Source organism: Sorex fumeus, unplaced genomic scaffold (genome assembly GCF_029834395.1).
Source record: "Sorex fumeus unplaced genomic scaffold, SorFum_2.1 ptg000047l, whole genome shotgun sequence".
Taxonomy (NCBI): Eukaryota; Metazoa; Chordata; class Mammalia; order Eulipotyphla; family Soricidae; genus Sorex; species Sorex fumeus.
Window position 1 is genome coordinate 47,668,867 of NW_026606104.1, and position 12,092 is coordinate 47,680,958.

Consider the following 12,092-nt stretch of genomic DNA (forward strand, 5'->3'; position numbering starts at 1 on the left):
ATGCTGGGGATCAAATCCAGGTCAACCGTGTGCAAGGCAGGCAAGCACCTGACATGCTGCATTATGGCTTCAGCCCCTGTTCCTTTAAGGGGAAATACTCCTTCTGGCCCAAAAAACAGTTGGCTATGTTACAGTAAGCACTCAATAGGTATGGTCTAGTGACTTTGTCAGCATTGTCACCAATGACATTATCACTGAGTCCAGAGTGTAATAGGCTGAGTGCGCGCTCTGCACGCAGGACGTCCAGCTTCAAGCTCCGGCACTGCATAGTCCCCTGAGTACCACTGGGTGTGAGCCCTGAGCACCAAGCTACAAGTAGCCCCACCCTGCTGGGAACGGGCCCAAACCAGGAGTGGGCTGAGGGAGCTTCGTTCTGGCTGGTCCTGCAGCAGGGACTCTGCGTCCTTCTGGGGTTTTTTGGCTTTTTTTTCACTATGTGTCGCTCGACTTTTGTTTCCGCTACCGTCTTTGTCTGACTTTCCAACTCTGGTTTCCTCTCCGCCCCCCCCCAACACTTCCTGTCTCCCCCTTCCCTCCACAGCTGAGGTGCACAGAGCAGCGGTTTCCACCTCACAAACCCCAACAATGTTCTGTGGCCTCCCCTCCCCCCAGCCAGCTCACCCTGCACAGGCTCGGTGGCTGTAAGGCTGGGGGCGTGAGGCTACGCGGGGGGAGGGGGGGCCTACACGAGCCAATCTAGCCTCCCCCATCACAGGCCCGCAGCCTGGCTTCAGGGAAAAGGGAGACTTGTTTATTTGTTTGTTCGCTTTGTTTTTGGTATACACCTAGGGTTCTGGTCTTACACTCAGGGATCACTACTGGTTGTCTTGGGGGACCACAAGGGGGGCTGGGGATCAAACCAGGGTCAGCGGCATGCGAGGTGGTACTATTGTTCCAACCCCCCAAAGGAAGATTCTTGGTGGCCTTGCTGCCTGTCACAATTCCCAGCTGCTGACATGGAACAGAAGGTCTCACCCTGAGCTGCCTGCTCCTGGGGGTCTGGACCCAGGATTGGCTGTGTCTCCGTCTGTCACAGCAGAGGTGCCTGGCCTTGGCCTAACTTCAAGTGTTGCCCTGTTCTCCTGTGGGAATCAGGGAGGGCAAGAGCCTGCCCTCTGCCAAGGCTAGGTCACTCCTCTGCCCTCTGCGACACCAGTGTTACCTTGCTGGTCTCACAGCCTGTCCGTGAGAGGGGCCTTAGCCTTTCTATGATGTGGCAAAGTCCGGTGCCCTGCACCCTGAGTGGATGTGGCCAACACCCTGTTATCTGACATTTGCCTGTCTTCTGTGCTCAGCACCCCTTAAACCAGGAGAATGGCCCCTCCTCTGTCACCTTGGTCCCCACACTCTCAAGACAGGTCACTCAGTTCTCGGCCTCTGACATAAGAGGCCCTGGCATTCCACTGGACATTGCTTGCTCCGCATCCATGGGCTCCAAAGGTGACCCTGGAATCTCTTGTCCAGGCCCCTGGGGGACAGGGGGGACGTTCTACTAAGTATCTGCCCTCCATCTTCACTGGCCCCTTTCAGAGAGAGCAGGACCTGGAGGAGAATGTGTAGGACCCTCAGGGGTTGAGAGCTGGGGGGCTATGATGGCAGGAAGCTTGGGGTGCTGGAGGCTTGTGGTTGGGTTGCTGGGGCCCCGGTTGGCTGCAGAGCCCTCGGGAGGAGGCAGGAAGTCAGCGTGGGACGTGGGTGCGGGGAGACAGTCGTGGCGGCGACGGTGAGGGAGCTGCAGCTGTCTGGGCAGCTGGGCTAAGCCAGCAGGACCATGTGAAGGGCCCAGAGGGCTCCTGGGCTGGGCAGGTAAGGAGCACTGGGAACGGGGCTCTCAGGGCCTTGCCGGCCGGCTCATGGGGGGCTGCATCGGGCCAGGCTCCCCTACTCTGTGGCCCCCCTTCCTTTGGGAGCAGTACGGTGTTGGAGGTCAGGTGGGAGGCCCATAGGCCTCCATAGAGTAGCAGGGAGTTTGGGCTCTTGTGTTGCTACCCCACTGTCTGCACTTGGCACATCCTCACTGGGAGCACTGTGATTAGAGTCTGTCACAGGACCATGGGGTAGGAAAAGGGGCTTCTGAAATCCCCAAGCTTCCAGCAGGGTTGAAGAAAGAACTCAAAGGGCTGAGTGTGGGCTTGGCACGCAAGAGGCAGAGGTTCAAGTCCTGGTACCACATGGTTCTCTGAGCACTGCAGGGAGAAACCCCCCTGCAGCACAGACCCTGAACAACACCAAATGTGGCTCAGAATAGAAGAGCAAAACAAGACAGAAATCCCAAAAACAAGACAGGTCCAGTCCATCCCATGACGAGTGAGCCTCTGAAGAGGGTGAAAGTCAGGCAGGTCGGGCACTTGCTATGCAGCCACTCAGTGGGGCCTGGCAGGGGCAGGTCCTGGGTCCCGCCAATACTCCCATGAAGCAGGCGATACACAGGTTTGAGGCAGGGCCCTCAGAAGTTCTCTCATGTTGGGATGGCGCCAATGATAAGAAGCTCCTCAAAGGGGCCAGAGAGATAGGCCAGGAGCTTACACACTTGCCTTGTCTCTGGCTGACCCTGCTTCCGTTCCCAGAACTACAGAAGGTCTCATGAACACCCCCAGGAGTGACCCTAGAGCACAGAGCCAGGGATAGCCCTGGATCAGTGTGCTGGGTGCAGCCCCCAAGCAAAACCAAAATAAAACAATAACCCCAAACCAAACCAGAATCTCCAGAGACAGAAAGGTGTCACCCAGAGCATCGGGATGGACATGTGAGAAGTGACCAGCATTGCTAGAGCGGGTGGATGCTGGTGGGAAATATGAGGGGATATTTGTCATCCAGGATGGGCTTCCAGGGCGGATGTATCTGACCGGATGCTGGAGGGGCGAGAGGATGGTGGGAGAAGGGCTATTTTTATCCTGGACCGGGCTGCAGTGGCTCTGGGTAAGGAACTTCCTTCTGGAAAATTGCCATTCCAGTCTCTGCCAAGTGTCACAGGATGTACCCCTTCTTATTTCAGCTGAACATGTGTTGTGCACGCACGCGCACAAACACACACACACACACACACAGACCACTGCATGTACTAGACCAGCAGTACTAGGCCTTCAGACGCCAGGAAGGTCAGCTACCTGCCCACCCTCTCTCTCTTTCTACCTCTGAGTCTTCATTTCTGGGGTGGCCCCACCTGCCCAGACTTTCTAGTTTCCTCTGCCACCCATCAGCCCTTGGAGTTTTTCTTTCTCTTTCTTTCTTTCTTTCTTTCTTTCTTTCTTTCTTTCTTTCTTTCTTTCTCTCTTTCTCTTTTTTTGCTTTTTGGGTCATACCTGGCGATGTACAGGGGTTACTCCTGGCTCTGCACTCAGGAATTACCCCTGGCGGTGCTCAGGGGACCATATGGGATGCTGGGAATCGAACCTGGGTCAGCCGCGTGCAAGGCAAATGCCCTACCCACTGTGCTATCACTCCAGCCCCACTTGGAGTTTTTCTTGACACAAAGTTTTCACCTATGCCACATGGTACCAGTCTCTCTCCTAACCAGCTCCCAGACCATCGGCTCTGAACAGCAACCAGGAAACATGGCCTCTGCCACACTCTTCAGAGGCCTTGATAGGATAGTCACCCGCACTCAGCCTCTGCACAGAACTGGATCAGAATAAGATTCCTCAGCTGTGGACTCAGCGACACAGAAACTTCTCAAAGGGGAAAATGGCCAAATCATGGGGCAAGAGCTGAGGATGGAAGAATACTGAGATGATCTCGAAGGTTTTCCAGAAGAGTAGAGGCCATTCTGAGGACAGGCACCCATTCTTTTCCGGTTGTTGTTTTTGGGGGCCCAATCAGGCTGCGCTCAGGGATCACTCCTACCAGTGTTCAGGGGATCAACCATATGCAATGCTGGGGATTGAATCTGGGTTGGCAGCGAGCAAGGCAAGCGTCTTACCCCTGTACTATCTCTCCCGCCCTAAAGATCCATTCTGGAGAGTACCTAAGACGTATAATGAAGGCCTCTGGGTTCTGTTTCTAGGTGCCATGAGGGCAGAGAACTTAGAGCAAGATCAAGTGGGAGGATCAGGGGTGTGGTGTGCTGCAAAAGACATACATTTTATTTTATTTTAGTTTTTGTTCTGGGGCCACACCCAGCTGTGATCAGCGCTTGCTCCTGCTCTGTGAGCAGGGGTCGCTGCTAGCGGCAAGCACCTTACTCGATGTACTACCCGGGCCGCTCCTGACAGTGCTTAGGGGACTATATACATTTCTGGGAATCAAACTGGGGTCAGCCATCTGCAAGACAAAATGCCTTATTATCTAGCTATCTAGCTGGTCTAACCAATCCTCCCTTAGAGTCTTAGAGTGTTATTTAGGGAATCAAAGAGACCATAGTGACAGACAGAGCTGGTGTGCCTGACTCACAGTCAGTGCTTAACAAAGACCAGGCTCTCTCTCTCTCTCTCTCTCTCTCTCTCTCTCTCTCTCTCTCTCTCTCAACGCAAATGGTGTTCCCAAGGGAGACCTTTCAAACCCAGAATTACTCTCTCAGCACCGCAGGCCACTGAACCAGCGTTCCTCACACTTTGTGGTGTGGCTTTGCAAATTAGCTTGTTTCCTGTGTACAGTGGGTGTGAGAATCCAAGACTGATCACAGGAGAGTCTCTCTCCCTCTCTCTCTCCCTCTCTCCCTCTCTTTCTCCCTCTCCCTCTCTCTCTTTCTCTCTCTCTCCCTCCCGCACACACACACACACACACACCCACCCCCCCACCCCCCCCCACACACACACAGGTATGCACGCACACGTTCCCTGTCCCAAACCCCACACAGATGGAATCTACACATATTTATTGGAAACGGCTGGGTATTGATGTTCAGAGACAGAGGCAGGAGCTCCACACATACTGAATATTACAAATCCGTACACATAACCACAATTTGATAGTGTCATGGCCGAGTTCCATTTAGTGAGAGCAATTCTGAGGGAAGCGTGGTGTGGGATTGTGATGGGGGCAGGTAGAGTCGAGTTGTCCAGGTATGTGGCCCCCAACAATCCTCTTCAGTGTTGGTTTAAAGCAGCCAGAGCTGCACTTCCGACAAGGCACACTAACTCCAGTTCCATGAGCAGCATGGAGGAAAAGTGTTGCAGGGCCAAATCAATACGAACTCAGCTAACTACTGTCTTTTTGGACCTCCTCGTTGGCATGAGCTCGCTGAAGTTTTCCCAATCCCCGTCAAGAAGGACACGGTGTCTCCTAAACTTGCTGCTTACAGAATCTTTACCTGTGTCATCAAATCCACAACTGTCCCTCATGGGCAAAGGAATGGAGAGGAGGGAAGCTGTGTAGCTGATTCCCCTCATATGAACACGGGGATTTTGTTTTTTTGTTTTTGTCAGGGTAGGGGGCCGCACCTGGTGATGCTCAGGGCTTTCTCCTGGCTTAGCATTCAAGGCTCATTCCTGGTGAGCTCTGGGGACTACATGCGATGTCAGGAACCGAACCTGGGTTGGATGTGTGTAAGGCAAACACCCTACTCACTGTACTATGGCTACAGTCTCATGTGAATGCGTTTCTTGGCAGAGTTTCTGCATTGGTGGTGGGTTTGGTGTTTTTGTTTTTCAGCTACAAAATTAGCACATGACTGCTTCTATAAAAAAAATTTCAAACAGTCCGGATACGTATAAAGAAAACCAAGAACTGCAGAGCGCTAATCTCTCTTCTGGGGTATGCTGGCTATGAGCCATTTGGCAAACCCTCTTTCAGGCTTTCTCCTAGGCACGACCACTGAAAAGCATAGCGATGAGCCTATTTGCTGGAGGCAGGGAGACCAAGTTTCAGCTCATCATTCCACCACTAATTTGTTTGTTATGAGAAATATTGGTCTATCCCATTTAGGCTTCATTTTTCGCATCTGTAAAATGGGGATTATATCACTTACATCAGAGGATTTTTATGAGAATTATCTGATATCATGTAGATAAAGGTTTAGCAGAAGAACTTGACATAAAAGAATCCCAAGTACGTAAATATACTTGAATGAAAACAGGCTGTTAATCTACTGATAATCTACTTTCTGTTCTGTGACTTGCTGACCATGTTATTACTGAGATACATATTCCTGTCAGTGGAGAGAAATCTACCCCATATTTTTTTGGGGGATGCTAGGTATAGAATCCAGAATCCAAGGCTTTATACATGTGAAGTGTGTACTCCACTAGATTATTTTTCAAACTGTTTTTGCTAAATGATAGATTGGAAACAAGTAATTATGAGCCACTGCACAGAGAGAGAGAGAGAGAGAGAGAGAGAGAGAGAGAGAGAGGAGAAGAAGAAGAAGAAGAAGAAGAAGAAGAAGAAGAAGAAGAAGAAGAAGAAGAAGAAGAAGGAGGAGGAGGAGGAGGAGGAGGAGGAGGAGGAGGAGGAGGAGGAGAAAGAGGAGAAGAGGAGGAGGAGGAGAAAGAAAGGAAGGAAGAAACAAAGGAAGAAAAAAGAAGCAGTAGAACATGTGTCCCGCAGGGGTGAGGCCCTAGGTTCAATCCACAGAATAGACACAAGAAATAAAAACGAGTAGGTTGGTTCATGAACAGTAGAGGTGATTCTGAGAAGCTCCTGGCAGACTATTTTGTGTTGTCAGTACATCAGGTATCTCACACTTACACATCAGCAGCAGTCAGGCCCTATGGAATGGACTGAGTCCCAGGGCTGCTGTGGCCCTCTCCAGGGGCCAGGAGCAAGTGCACGGGCTCACTCATGTCCCTGGTGCTATCATGTGAGGTGCTCCTGACATTTTTGTTAGTAGGTCCTCCAGCAAAAAAAAAAATGACTCTTCTCACTGATGAGACCTGAGCCTTAAAGTTCAGTGTGTGTATATGTGTGTATGTGTGTATACACACACTCATATATATACACACATATGTGTGTGTGTGTATATATATATATTTTTTTTTTTCATTTGGGGCCATATCCAATTGTTCTCAGGATCTCTTTCAGTTCAGTTCTTAGTGATTTCTCCCAGTGCTGCTCAGGGACTGTGAGGTGCCTGGGATGACACCCAGGCCTACTATATGCAAAATATATGCTAGGCCCATGAGCTCTCTCTGCAGCCCAGTGATGTATTACCTTGCTTGTGTATTTTCATTTCTATTTTGACTGGTGATACTGGTTTTCCATTTGCCATAGGAAAGTTTCCATTTTAGGTAAATAATACATTAAAAGTCAGTAGGTGTGGGGCCAGAGCAACAGTACAGGGGGTAGGGTGCTTGCTTTGCATGTTGCCAACCTGGGTGTGATCCCCAGCATCCAGGACTGACTCCTGAATACAGAACCAGGAGTAACCCCTGAGCATCACCAGGGTTATGACAACAAAAACAGAAAACAAAGCAAAACAGAACAAAACAAAAAAATAAAACAGGACAAACAAAAGTCAGAAAGTGGTCTATTGAAGTACTAAAAATCATGAAGGGTGGAGCTGGAGAGATAATATCCTGGGTCTAGTGCTTGCCTTGCATGCAGCCAACCTGGGTTCGATATCCTGTTTCCCATATGGTCCCCTGAGCACCATCAGGAGTGATCCCTGAGTACAGAGTCAGGAGTAACCCTTGAGCAACCCCAGGTGTGGTCCCTTCCCAAAACAAACAAACAAACAAACAAACACATGAAGGAAAATGAAAATGATTGCAAATTTTCTACTGGACCAGAGAGGTAGTTCCTGAGCACCGAGCCAGGAATAGTCCCTAAGCATAGCTGGGTGTGGTTCCAGTGCAAAAACAAACAAACAAAAAAATGAAATCACTTTTTTTTTACACTTTTTTACAAAAGTCTAGAAAATGCCAGTTTCATTTAATAAAATACCCATGGAGGTAATCTTGACTCAAATAACAACTGTTGTCATGTATTCAGTCCTTACTCTGGGTATAGTGCTTGCCTTGCATGCAGTCAACCTGGGTTCGATATCCTGTTTCCCATATGGTCCCCTGAGCACCATCAGGAGTGATCCCTGCTAAGCACCAGGCTTAGCATTTTATTATCTGGGATCATTTACATATCACATATAATGCTCACAACAGCACTGGATGAAGATCCTATTTTTAGTCTTATTTTGCAGTTGAAAGAAAATCGTCTTGCTGCTCAGAGATTTAGTAAATAGCCTAGAGAGAGGTTCTATATTGGTGACACTTAGGCTGCGGCCTGAGCTTGGATCACTATGAGGCGGATGTGGTGAGCTGAGCCTCCGTGACCATCTCAGACACAGGATTGATCTCTGGCACCCCAGAACTCCCCTGTGATTACTCCTAGAGCTCAGAGCAAGGAGTAAGCCCTGAGTACTGCTGGATTTCACCCTCAATACCGACCAACAGAAGGCTGGAGCTATAGAACAGTGGAAAGGGCATTTGCCTTGCAGTCAACCCGAGTTCGATTCCCAGCATCCCAAATGGTCCCCGAGCACTGTCAGGAGTAATTTCTGAGTGCAGAGCCAGGAGTAGCCCCTGAGCATTGCTAGTGTGACCCAAAAAGAAAAAAAAAAAAACAACAAAGCAAGCAACAAAAGCAAAACCTCAGGGATTGCTGTGCTTTAAGGAAAATGCTGTCTTCCTAAAACCCCTCGTTGCCACACACACAGGGGCACTCGAGGAGAGGGCCTCACTTGAATCGTTGCTAGGTACATTTGAGTTACTGGTTGAAGGGTTCCTACCAAAATACCAGTTTTAGGACTGGGGAGCTAGCTCTAAGAACTGAGTGCTGGCTTTTATGTGGGAGCTTCTGGTTCAATCTCCAGCACCACGTGGTCTCCTGAGCACAACCAGGTGAGGCCCTAAAACCCTGAAACCCCCAAAATATCCATTTTAGCTTAGAATAATTCTTTTTTTTTTTTTTTTGGTTTTTGGGTCACACCCGGTGATGCTCAGGGGTTACTCCTGGCTCATGCACTCAGGAATTGCTCCTGGCAGTGCTCGGGGGACCATATGGGGTGCTGGGAATCGAACCTGTGTCGGTCATGTTGACTGCGTGCAAGGCAAACGCCCTACCCGCTATGCTATCGGTCCAGCCCCTAGAATAATTCTTGATAACCTTATTTATAGCATTGATGAACCAGTAGTATCAGTTCTATGTTCCAGTCTCCCCCAGTTTGTGAGAACAGATAGTTTTTCTTTGCCTATAAGAGAGGTAGCTTTGGTTCCTTGATTGTTATTTATTTTTGTAAGCCCACAAACTTCATTCAAAATGATTATCAGGGCCAGGGAAGCTAGATCAGGGACTAGGGGCACATGGTTTAAGTGATTAGGGGGTCCAGAGTTTCGCATCTAGTATGTCATGACCCTCCCCAGCACCATCAAGTGTAGCCCTAGAGAACCCCAGGAACCTTTAGATGTGGTCCTGGTGGACCCCAGAACTGATGGACCCAAGCATTAGACATCATGGTTGTGGCGGTTAAGTATCTCCTGGGTGTACCCTAGGGCCCTTAGTAGTATTTGGGGCTCCCTCCACAACCTTCCAAAATAAAAAGGAAAGAAAAAGCCAAGAAAATGTTTTAAATTATTTCTGACAGATTTTTCCATGAGGTGGCCTCGGGGGACCAGCCTACCTGCTTTCGACACAAGCAATAGACATACTCAGGCCAGAGACCAGCATATATTTTGGACAAGTTGTCCAATAAGTGAATAGATTTGGAGTTTAGGAGGAAAAGAATGTTCCCATACCCTGTTTTTGTTTGTTTCTTTCTTTCAAGGCTACTTCTGGCTTGCTTCTGGCTCTGTGATCAGAGGACTGACTGTGTGTGGTGTTAGGGATTGAATCAGGGTCAGCCACGTGTCTCGAAAACGCCCTACATATTGTACTATGCTCTCCAGGACCTCTTTCAGACTCTTACTTACACTGTTAAGTTATTTTTGTGGTTTGTTTTTAATCTTAATACACTGTTAAGTTATAAAGAAGCACAAGTTCATTTGTTTCCTTTCTTTCTTAGTTGATATTTCTCTATATCCTCCCTCCCTCCCTCCTTCCTTCCCTCCCTCCCTCCCTCCCTCCCTCCCTCCCTCCCTCCTTCCTTCCTTCCTTCCTTCCTTCCTTCCTTCCTTCCTTCCTTTCTATCTTTTCTTTATTTGGGCCATACAAAGTTGTGTTCAGGGGCTACTCCTAACTCTGTACACAGAGATCACTTCTGGCGGGACTCAGGGAACCATGTGGGGTGCTGGAGATTGAACCAGGGTCATGTCCATGCAAGGGAAGAGCCCCGCCCGCTGTACTATCTCTCCGGGTCCCATCTGCTTTTCTTTTTTTCAATTCTTTGGCATTTTGGGTCACACCCAGAGATGCACAGGAGCTACTCCTGGCTCTTCACTCAAGAATTACTCCTGGCAGTGCTCTGGGGACCATATGGGATGCTGGGGATTAAATTTGAGTCGGCCACATGCAAGGCAAACAGCCTACCTGCTGTACTATCGCTCCAGTCCGTTTTTCTTTTTTTTTTTTTTTCATCTTCTTGTTTCTAATGTACAGAACACAGTGTCGGCCCAGCCTGGCAAAATAATATCTGTATATGGAGATAATAAAAGTAAATAAATTGGGGGCCAGAGACATAACCCAATGGGCTGAGCACATGCTTTTTATTTATTTATTTTTAACCCCTGGCTCCACTGGGAGTGACCCCCAAGCTCAGAACTGGGAGTAGTCTGCAAATCAAACAAAAAAGTGAGTAAATTATCAAGAATCAGATGCATTGTGGGGCTGGAGCAATAGCACAGCGGGTAGGGCATTCCCTTGCACGTGGCCAACCTGGGTTCTATTCCCAGCATTCCATATGGTCCCCCAAGCACCACCAGGAGTAATTCCTGAGTGCATAAACCAGGAGTAATCCCTGTGCATTGCTGAGTATGACCCTCCCAAAGAAAATAAAAATAAAGAATCAGATGCATTGTAATATAATTCCTAAGTAACACTGTGATTGAAAATCTAATCTGGGATCTCCAGGGGTTCGGGGGTCTTGGTCAGTTCTACAGGGCGAGACTGGGCACTGCTGCTGGGTCAAAAGGGACTGAAATAGGGCTCTCACTCTGCCGCCAAGTTCTCTACCCACGCCTGGAGGTTATGCTCGGCATACCCTGTGAACCATGGGCAGCCCTGAGTTTGACTGAGGATTTCCAGATTCTTGTGAGAAGAGGTCACACAATCCAACAGCCTACAGAATTCCTGCTAGTGACCTTGACTCCCTGAACTGGGAAGAGAAGTCTGATTTCATTCATTCCAGAATCTTTCACTCATTCCAGAATTCCTGGTTCTGAGAACCCTAGGGATTCTTTGGCTATTTTTTTTTCAAACAATAAGAAAATGGTAGCACTGTAGTACTGTCTTCCTGTTGTTCATCGATTTGCTCTAGTGGGCACGAGTAAAGTCTCACAACAAATTGTGAGACTTGTTGCTACTGTTTTTGGCATATCGAATATGTCACGGGTAGCTTACCAGGCTTTCGCCGTGCGGGCGAGATACTCTTGGTGGCTTGCCGGACTCTCTGCGGGGGGGCGGAGGAATCGAACCTGGGTCAGCCATGTGCAAGGCAAACGCCCTACCAGCTGTGCTATTGCTCCAGCCCAAGAAAATGGTAGAAAGCTTTTTTTTAAATTATTTTTTATTTTATAAGGTGGTTCACAATATTTGATTTACAGTTAATATTCATACAGCAATCCCAGCACCATTACACCTTCCCATGACCAAATTTGTTTTTTTGTGTTTCTTTTTTTGTTTTTTTTTTGCTTTTTGGGTCACACCCAACAATGCACTCCTGGCTCTGCACTCAGGAATTACTCCTAATGGTGCTCAGAGGACCACATGGGATGCTGGGAATCGAACCCAGGTGGGTCGAGTGCAAGGCAAACGCCCTACCCGCTGTGCTATCACTCCAGCCCCCTCACCACCAAATTTGGGATGTTTCCATCCCAAGTCCCAAGCCCTGTCCCAAACAACAACCAAAATAATATATTTTGTATTGTCTGTTATGGAAAACCGTCTTATGATGTGTCCAGGAATACGTTCACTTGTACATGAGACTCAGCCCGAGCATGTGGGAAACAGCCTTGAGCGAGGCAGTGGTTGGGTTCTGGAGGTTTTTGGCTGCTGGGTCCAGGTCCCTT

General features: G+C 48.9%; 1 protein-coding gene across 1 annotated transcript in view; it reads left to right on the top strand.

Moving 5' to 3' along the window:
- Positions 1-1,711: 1,711 nt before the first annotated feature.
- Positions 1,712-12,092, top strand: part of LCK (LCK proto-oncogene, Src family tyrosine kinase) — a 31,979-nt gene continuing 21,598 nt past the window's right edge. The window contains exon 1 of the mRNA XM_056123439.1: positions 1,712-1,806. The gene's annotated coding sequence lies outside the window, so the exon portion shown is untranslated. The remainder of the gene's footprint in view (positions 1,807-12,092) is intronic.